The sequence below is a fragment of the Hypanus sabinus genome, unplaced genomic scaffold (genome assembly GCF_030144855.1).
Source record: "Hypanus sabinus isolate sHypSab1 unplaced genomic scaffold, sHypSab1.hap1 scaffold_1084, whole genome shotgun sequence".
In the NCBI taxonomy this organism is placed as follows: Eukaryota; Metazoa; Chordata; class Chondrichthyes; order Myliobatiformes; family Dasyatidae; genus Hypanus; species Hypanus sabinus.
In genome coordinates this window covers 112,933-122,500 of record NW_026779141.1, presented here as the reverse complement: position 1 = coordinate 122,500, position 9,568 = coordinate 112,933, and the positions used below count along the sequence as shown (strand labels likewise).

Here is a 9,568-nt window from a genome sequence, read left to right as displayed (position 1 = left end):
GTTTCTGTGTGTGTGTGAGTGAGTGGGGGGAGAGACAGAGAGAGAGTGTTTGTCTGTGTGTGTGAGAGTGAGTGGGGGGAGAGACAGAGAGAGAGTGTGTGTCTGTGTGTGTGTGAGTGAGTGGGGGGAGAGACAGAGAGAGTGTGTGTGTCTGTGTGTGTGTGAGTGAGTGGGGGAGAGACAGAGAGAGAGTGTGTGTCTGTGTGTATGTGAGTGAGTGGGGGAGAGACAGAGAGAGAGTGTGTGTCTGTGTGTGTGTGAGTGAGTGGGGGGAGAGACAGAGAGAGATTGTGTGTGTGTGTGAGTGAGTGAGTGGGGGGAGAGACAGAGAGAGAGTGTGTGTCTGTGTGTATGTGAGTGAGTGGGGGAGAGACAGAGAGAGAGTGTGTGTCTGTGTGTGTGTGAGTGAGTGGGGGGAGAGACAGAGAGAGAGTGTGTGTCTGTGTGTATGTGAGTGAGTGGGGGAGAGACAGAGAGAGAGTGTGTGTCTGTCTGTGTGAGTGAGTGGGGGGAGAGACAGAGAGAGAGTGTGTGTCTGTATGTGTGAGTGAGTGGGGGAGAGACAGAGAGAGAGTGTGTGTCTGTGTGTATGTGAGTGAGTGGGGGAGAGACAGAGAGAGAGTGTGTGTCTGTGTGTGTGAGTGAGAGGAGGGAGAGACAGAGAGAGAGAGTGTGTGTCTGTGTGTGTATGTGAGTGAGTGGGGGAGAGACAGAGAGAGAGTGTGTGTCTGTGTGTGTGAGTGAGTGAGTGGGGGAGAGACAGAGAGAGAGTGTGTTTCTGTGTGTGTGAGAGTGAGTGGGGGAGAGACAGAGAGAGAGTGTGTTTCTGTGTGTGTGTGAGTGAGTGGGGGAGAGACAGAGAGAGAGTGTGTGTGTGTGTGTGTGAGTGAGTGGGGGAGAGACAGAGAGAGAGTGTGTGTCTGTGTGTGTGAGTGAGTGAGTGGGGGAGAGACAGAGAGAGAGTGTGTGTCTGTGTGTATGTGAGTGAGTGGGGGAGAGACAGAGAGAGAGTGTGTGTCTGTGTGTGTGTGAGTGAGTGGGGGGAGAGACAGAGAGAGAGTGTGTGTCTGTGTGTGTGAGTGAGCGAGGGTGCGAGATGCAGAGAGAGGGTGTGCCTGTGTGAGTCAGTGAGAGGGCGAGAGGAGAGACGGTGTGACAGAGAGAGGAAGTCCCGGTGTATAATCGCTGGATGACACAGCTGCCGACCTCAGACGGGGTAGTTGGCTCCAACGAGAGACTTCGGCACAACCTGTTCTTCACTGCGACCGAGGTTGCGAGTCCCTTCCCTCCACTCTCCACCCTCCACCCTCCACCTACCACCCCACACCCTAACCCCCACCAGAACAACAATCTGCCGCTGTATCTGCCGGGCGTGGCAGACGAAGTCTCGAGGGGATCGCTGCCGCGCGCCTTTCGGGGCCCGGAGCCTAACTGCCCCAGTCCGCAGGACGCCAGAGAGAGAGGCTCGGAGAGGGTCCGAAAGAGGGGCCGAGGAGTCTGAGGCGACCCACGCTTCAGTCCGTGGAAGTGGCTTCGTTTCGATCGGGATCGATAAGGTGAGTGGGCCAAGGGGAGGCAGATGCAGATTAATCTGGGTGTGGGCGATGCGTCGCCAGGACCCGGGCGAGTGTTGTAGATCCGAGGGACCCAGGGTTGCAGGGGCTCGGCCCCCGAAAGCCGAGTCGCAGGTCGATGGCGACCGTGAAGGAGGCGTTTGACCCGCCGGCCTTCGTCAGTCGGGGCGCGGAGTGTGGGAGTCGAGAGGTCATGTCGCAGTAAGACGAGACGTCCGCGAGGCCGAGCGTGGAGTACGGTCTTCGGTCTCGGTCGCCCCGCTGTAGGAATGGTGCCGCTGAGCTGGATAGAGTGCGGAGGGAGATTTTCGAGGATGTTGCCGGGACTCGAGGGACTGAGGGAGAGAGGTCGGGCAGGTTGGGACTTTATTCCTGGAGCGTAGGGAGTGATCCTTCAGAGGGGTGTAAAACCACGGGGGGCACAGACAGGGTGAATGTGCACAGACTATTCCCCCCAGGGTCAGGGAATCGAGAACCAGAGGGCACAGGATCATAGTGAGGGAGGAGAGAGACTTAATAGGCTCCTGAGGGGTGAGGTTTTCACCCGGAGGGTGGTCTGTCTGTGGAAGGAGCTGCCGGCGGAAGTGGTCGAGGCAGGTACATTAACGACACTCGGACAGGGACACGGATAGGAAAGGTTCAGAGGGATACGGGTGGTCCGTCTGTGGAAGAAGCTGCCGGAGGAAGTGGTCGAGGCAGGCACATTAACGACACTCGGACAGGGACACGGATAGGAAAGTTTTAGAGGGATACGGGTGGTCCGTCTGTGGAAGGAGCTGCCAGCGGAAGTGGTCGAGGCAGGTACATTAACGACACTCGGACAGGGACACGGATAGGAAAGGTTTAGAGGGATACGGGTGGTCCGTCTGTGGAAGGAGCTGTCGGAGGAAGCTGTCGAGGCAGGTACATTAACGACACTCGGACAGGGACACGGATAGGAAAGGTTTAGAGGGATACGGGTGGTCCATCTGTGGAAGGAACTGCCGGAGGAAGTGGTCGAGGCAGGTACATTAACGACACTGGGACAGGGACACGGATAGGAAAGGTTTAGAGGGATACGGGTGGTCCGTCTCTGGAAGGAGCTGCCGGAGGAAGTGGTCGAGGCAGGTATATTAACGACACTCGGACAGGGACACGGATAGGAAAGGTTTAGAGGGATACGGGTGGTCCGTCTGTGGAAGGAGCTGCCGGAGGAAGTGGTCGAGGCAGGTACATTAACGACACTCGGACAGGGACACGGATAGGAAAGGTTTAGAGGGATACGGGTGGTCTGTCTGTGGAAGGAGCTGCCGGAGGAAGTGGTCGAGGCAGGTACATTAACGACACTCGGACAGGGACACTGATAGGAAAGGTTTAGAGGGATACGGGTGGTCCGTCTGTGGAAGGAGCTGCCGGAGGAAGTGGTCGAGGCAGGTACATTAACGACACTCGGACAGGGACACGGATAGGAAAGGTTGAGAGGGATACGGTGGTCTGTCTGTGGAAAGAGCTGCCGGAGGAAGTGGTCGAGGCAGGGACATTAACGACACTCGGACAGGGACACGGATAGGAAAGGTTTAGAGGGATACGGGTGGTCTGTCTATGGAAGGAGCTGCCGGAGGAAGTGGTCGAGGCAGGTACATTAACGACACTCGGACAGGGACACGGATAGGAAAGGTTTAGAGGGATACGGGTGGTCCGTCTGTGGAAGGAGCTGCCGGAGGAAGTGGTCGAGGCAGGTACATTAACGACACTCGGACAGGGACACGGATAGGAAAGGTTTAGAGGGATACGGGTGGTCCGTCTGTGGAAGGAGCTGCTGGAGGAAGTGGTCGAGGCAGGTACATTAACGACACTCGGACAGGGACACGGATAGGAAAGGTTCAGAGGGATATGGGTGGTCCGTCTGTGGAAGGAGCTGCCGGAGGAAGTGGTCGAGGCAGGTACATTAACGACACTCGGACAGGGACACGGATAGGAAAGGTTTAGAGGGATATGGGTGGTCCGTCTGTGGAAGGAGCTGCCGGAGGAAGTGGTCGAGGCAGGTACATTAACGACACTCGGACAGGGACACGGATAGGAAAGGTTCAGAGGGATGTGGCATATCCCAAGACATTTCCGCCTCACCCCATCCGCTTGCTGTGCCGGAGAGATAGAGAGAGATTTTGAAATCAGGAAATCGGTGTTTTATCCTCTTGCAGACCAGATCATTCCTCCGAACGGTTGAGGCAGAACAAGTTTAGACAAGAACAGGAGTCTGAATGAAGTGTTTCAGAGAGAGAGAGAGAGAGAGAGAGAGGGAGAGAGAGGGAGGGAGAGAGAGAGAGAGAGAGAGAGAGAGAGAGAGAGAGAGAGAGAGGGAGAGGGAGAGGGAGAGGGAGAGGGAGAGGGAGAGGGAGAGAGAGCGATTCAGGCGGACGATAAGGTGACAGGGAGGTTGTGTTATTCCCCCAGAGATAGTTCGATGGTGTGATAGCACCGGGGGTAGAAGCCCTCTTTCAGTTTGGGTGTCTGTAACTCCTGTGCGACAGGAGGGGTTTGTACATCTTGCTTTGCACTCTTATATTAACCTACTGCAGGCCCTTCAGCCCTCTGAGTTTCTACCAACCCTTTAACCTCCCACCACCCCCCCCCCCCCGGTGTCAATCCTACCCTTCCCTCCCCCGTGTGTCAATCAGCCGACCGCAGAGCCACGCAAACGTCCCAAATTTATCTGCCTCTGCCACCGGCCCTTTTAGGGCTTTACACGCACGCCCCCCACTCTTTCTGTCTAAACAAGATAAACCCCGCCCCATCCTCCAATCAGCTTGAGATTATGCCCCCACCCCACCTCCGAATTAGCACTGAGTCACTGGCTGTCCACTCTATCTGTGCCTCTGACCATCTTGTACACCTCTATCTTATCCTCTGTCGTTTCCAAGATAAAGGCCCGAGGTCACTCAACCTCTCCTCACAGGAAACCCTCTCTAATCCAGGCAGCGTCCCAGTGAATCTCCTCTGCCCCCTCTCTAATCCAGGCAGCGTCCCGGTGAATCTCCTCTGCACCCTCTCTAATCCAGGCAGCGTCCCGGTGAATCTCCTCTGCACCCTCTCCAATACAGGCAGCGTCCCGGTGAATCTCCTCTGCACCCTCTCTAATACAGGCAGCGTCCCGGTGAATCTCCTCTGCACCCTCTCTAATCCAGGCAGCGTCCTGGTGAATCTCCTCTGCACCCTCTCTAATCCAGGCAGCGTCCTGGTGAATCTCCTCTGCACCCTCTCTAATCCTGGCAGCGTCCTGGTGAATCTCCTCTGCACCCTCTCTAATCCAGGCAGCATCCTGGTGAATCTCCTCTGCACCCTCTCTAATCCAGGCAGCGTCCTGGTGAATCTCCTCTGCACCCTCTCTAATCCAGGCAGCGTCCTGGTGAATCTCCTCTGCACCCTCGCTAATCCAGAGAGCAAGTGTCCCAGTCATTGAGATAAACAGAGCGTAGAAACACTTGGCATATTACAGGCCCTTCAGCCTACAATGTTGTGCGGGCCACGTCACCTACTCTAGAAGCTTCCGAGAATATCTCTACCGCACGGCCCTCCATTGTAGCTGCCTCCACCACCGTCACCAGCAGCTCATTTCCACTCTCTGAGTGGAAAAACTTACCCTACTCCCAAGCGCCTTGAAACCGTGCCCTCACACGCTAGCTGTTTCAGCCCCGCAGGAAAAAGCCTCTGACTATCCACACGATCGGTGCCTCTCCTCACCCCATGCACCTCTGTCAGGTCCCCTCTCGCCCCCCATCGATCCGGGGAGAAAAGGCCGAGTTCACTCCACCTACTCTCGCAAGGCGCGCTCCCCGATTCAGGCAGCGTCCCTGTCAGTCTCCTCTGACGTGGCCTGTTCAGTCGTCCTGCGAACAGGTTTTACGTGGAGCCTGGGGAGGGGTGGGGGAGACTTGAGGGGAGATTGCAGCCAGGGGCAGATGAAACAGTGACGCTTATAAACCGTATAAACCATATAACAATGACAGCACGGAAACAGGCCATCTCGGCCTTTCTAGTCCGTGCCGAACGCTTACTCTCACCTAGTCCCACCGACCCGCACTCAGCCCATAACCCTCCACTCCTTTCCTGTCCAATTTTACTTTAAATGACAATACGGAACCTGCCTCTACCACTTCTACTGGAAGCTCGTTCCACACAGCTACCACTCTCTCAGTAAAGAAATACCTCCTCGTGCTGCCCCTAAACTTTTGCCCCCGAAGTCTCAACTCCTGTCCTCTTGTTTGAATCTCCGCTACTCTCAATGGAAAAAGTCTATTCACGTCAACTCTATCTATCCCCCTCATAATTTTAAATACCTCTATCAAGTCCCCCTCAACCTTCTACCCTCCAAAGAATAAAGACCTAACTTGTTCAACCTTTCCCTGTAACTTAGGTGCTGAAACCCGGGTAACATTCTGGTAAATCTCCTCTGTACTCTCTCTATTTTGTTGACATCTTTCCTATAATTCGGTGACCAGAACTGAACACAATACTCCAAATTCGGCCTCACCGATGCCTTGTACAATTTTAACATTTCATCCCAACTCCTATACTCAATGCTCTGATTTATAAAGGCCAGCACATCAAAAGCTTTCTCCACCACCCTGTCCACATGAGATTCCACCTTCAGGGAATTATGCACCATTATTCCGAGATCACTCTGTTCTGCTGGTTCTATTTCAAAGGTCCTTGAACAGAGACGCGGACGCGCAGGGGGTGGAGGGATTGTGTGTAGGCCGCAGTTAAGTCAGTCGAAGTGCCAACTGCGATTGGGCCCTCCGTGGGATGCAACATCACAGCACAGTACAGGCCCTTCGGCCCACAATGTTGTGCCGACCCTCAAACCCTGCCTCCCATATAACCCCCCACCCTCACCCCCGTAAATTCCTCCACATAGCAGTCTCTTAAACTTCACTGGTGAATCTGCCTCCACCACTGACTCGGGCAGCGCATTCCATGCACCAACCACTCTCTGAGTGAAAAACCTTCCTCTAATATCCCCCTTGAACTTCCCTCCCCTCACCTTAAAGCCACGTCCTCTTGTACTGAGCAGTGGTGCCCTGGGGAAGAGGCGCTGGCTGTCCACTCTGTCTATTCCTCTTAATATCTTGTACACCTCTATCATGTCTCCTCTCATCCTCCTTCTCTCCAAAGAGTAAAGCCCCAGCTCCCTTAATCTCTGATCATGATCCATACTCTCTAAACCAGGCAGCGTCCCGGTAAATCTCCTCTGTACCCTTTCCAATGCTTCCACATCCTTCCCGTAGTGAGACAACCAGAACTGGACACAGTACTCCAAGTGTGGCCAAACCAGAGTTTTATAGAGCTGCATCATTACCCTGTGACTCTTAAACTCTATCCCTCGACTTATGAAAGCTAACACCCCATAAACTTTCTTAACTACACCATCTACCTGTGAGGCAACTTTCAGGGATCTGTGGACATGTACCCCTTTGGGGTTTGTCCTTCCAAACTGTACCACCTCACACTTCTCCGGGTTGAACTCCATCTGCCACTTCTGGGCCCACTTCGGCATCCTGTCAATGTCTCTCTGCAATCTTCGACAATCTTCCACACTATCTACAACACCACCGACCTTCATGTCGTCTGCAAACTTGCCAATCCACCCTCTACCCCCCCCACCCACCACATCTAGTACAGTGAGGCGAGCAGAACTGGACACAGTACTCCAAGTGTGGCCTAACTAGAGTTTTATAGAGCTGCGTCATTACCCCACGACTCTTAAACTCTATCGCTTGGCTTATGAAAGCTGTGGGAGAGCACAGCGGGGGCCTGCTCTGTCACGGAAGTCGTGCAAACAGAGAGCAGAATTAGCCTGACTCCGGCCGCTGGCGCCCCTGCTGTCCGCAGTCGCTGCAGTAGGCTGGGTACCGAGGGCTCGTGCGGAGCCCGATGGCCTCGTCAGCGGAGGGTGCGGGGAGTCCGCAGAGGGTCTTGGGCAGGTTAGGAGAACGGGCGAAGAAACGGGAAGTGTATGGTCATGCACTTTGACAGAGTCAAACTATAAACTGTGTGCAGTTGTGGTATTGTGTGCGGTTTTGAGTCTGCAAATCTGAGGAAGGCCATTCTTGCTATTGAGGGAGTGCAGCGTAGGTTCAGGAGGTTGATTCCCAGAATGGCGGGACTGTCATATGTTGAAAGATTGGAGCGACTGGGCTTGTATACACTGGAATTCAGGTGGTTGAGAGGGGATCTGATTGAAACATATAAGATTATTAAGGGATTGGACACACTGGAGGCAGGAAACACGTTCCCAATGTATGTTTTTGGTATGCTGACCTTTATAAATCAGAGCATTGAGTACTGGAGTTGGGATGTAATGTTAAAATTGTACAAGGCTTTGGTGAGGCCAACTTTGGAGTATTGTGTACAGTTCTGGTCACCGAATTATAGGAAAGATGTCAACAAAATAGAGAGAGTACAGAGGAGATTTACTAGAATGTTACCTGGGTTTCAGCACCGAAGTTACAGGGAAAGGTTGAACAAGTTAGGTCTTTATTCTTCGGAGCGTAGAAGGTTGAGGGGGGGACTTGATCGAGGTATTTAAAATTATGAGGGGGATAGATAGAGTTGACGTGGACAGGCTTTTTCCATTGAGAGCAGGGGAGATTCAAACAAGAGGACATGAGTTGAGAGTTAGGGGGCAAAAGTTTAGGGGTGACATAAGGGGGAACTTCCTTACTCAGAGAGTGGTAGCTGTGTGGAACGAGCTTCCAGTGGAAGTGGTAGAGGCAGGTTCGGTATTGTCATTTAAAGTAAAATTGGACAGGTATATGGACAGGAAAGGAGTGGAGGGTTATGGGCTGAGTGCAGGTCGGTGGGACTAGGTGGGAGAAAGCGTTCGGCACGGACTAGAAGGGCTGAGATGGCCTGTTTCCGTGCTGTCATTGTTATATGATTGTATGTTGGGGGAGTCCAGAAGCAGAGGCCACAGTTTAAGAATAAGGGGGGGGGGGGCATTTAGAACGGAGTTGAGGAAAAACTTTTTCACCCGGAGAGTGGTGGATCTGTGGAATGCTCTGCCCCAGAAGGCAGTGGAGGCCAATTCTCTGCATGCTTTCAAGAAAGAGTTAGATAGAGCTCTTAAAGATAGTGGAGTCAGGGGATACGGGGAGAGGGCAGGAAGGGGGTACTGATTGTGGTTGATCAGCCATGATCACAGTGAATGGCGGTGCTGGCTCGAGGGGCTGAATGGCTGTCAATGAACTGTTCTCTAAACCGGGGAGAAAACTCAATACTCTGAGGTGTGAAAGGGACTTGGGAGCCCTCGTGCTGGGTTCCCCAAAGGTTAAGCTGAAGGTTGAGTCGGCGGTGATGTTCGCATTCATTTCGAGAGGACTGGAATATAAAAGGAAGGGTGTGACGCTGATACGTTATAAAGCACTGACGAAGCCTCGCCTGGGGTATTGGGAGGAGTTTTGTGCCCCTTATCTGACACAGTACGTTCGGACCTGGGAATAAAAGGGCTAACGTATGAGGGAGGTTGACGGCTCTGGGCTTGTAAACGCTGGAGTTTAATGGAGGAAACCTATCAAAGGTTGAAAGGCCTCGATAGAGTGGATGTGGAGAGGATGTTTCCTGTAGTGGAGGAGTCTAGGACCAGAGGACACAGATAGAGTGGATGTGGAGAGGATGTTTCCTGTCGTGGGGGTCTAGGACCAGAGGACACAGATAGAGTGGATGTGGAGAGGATGTTTCCTGTAGTGGGGGAGTCTAGGACCAGAGGACACAGACAGAGTGGATGTGGAGAGGATGTTTCCTGTCGTGATGGAGCCCTCTATTTTGGACGTGAAGGCCTCTGGACGGAGAGGGGTGATGTGATCTGCAGGGATGTGAGAATGGATGAATTGGACTGAACTGACTTTATTTCAGGGCGATGTGATCTGCAGGGATGTGAGAATGGATGAATTGGAGTGAACTGACTTTATTTCAGGGCGATGTGATCTGCAGGGATGTGAGAATGGATGAATTGG

General features: G+C 53.4%; 1 protein-coding gene across 1 annotated transcript in view; it reads left to right on the top strand.

Annotated features, from left to right (window-relative positions):
* The first annotated feature begins 1,220 nt into the window (after positions 1–1,220).
* LOC132386268 (uncharacterized) overlaps positions 1,221–9,568 on the top strand; it is a 78,928-nt gene continuing 70,580 nt past the window's right edge. The window contains exon 1 of the mRNA XM_059958545.1: positions 1,221–1,556. The gene's annotated coding sequence lies outside the window, so the exon portion shown is untranslated. The remainder of the gene's footprint in view (positions 1,557–9,568) is intronic.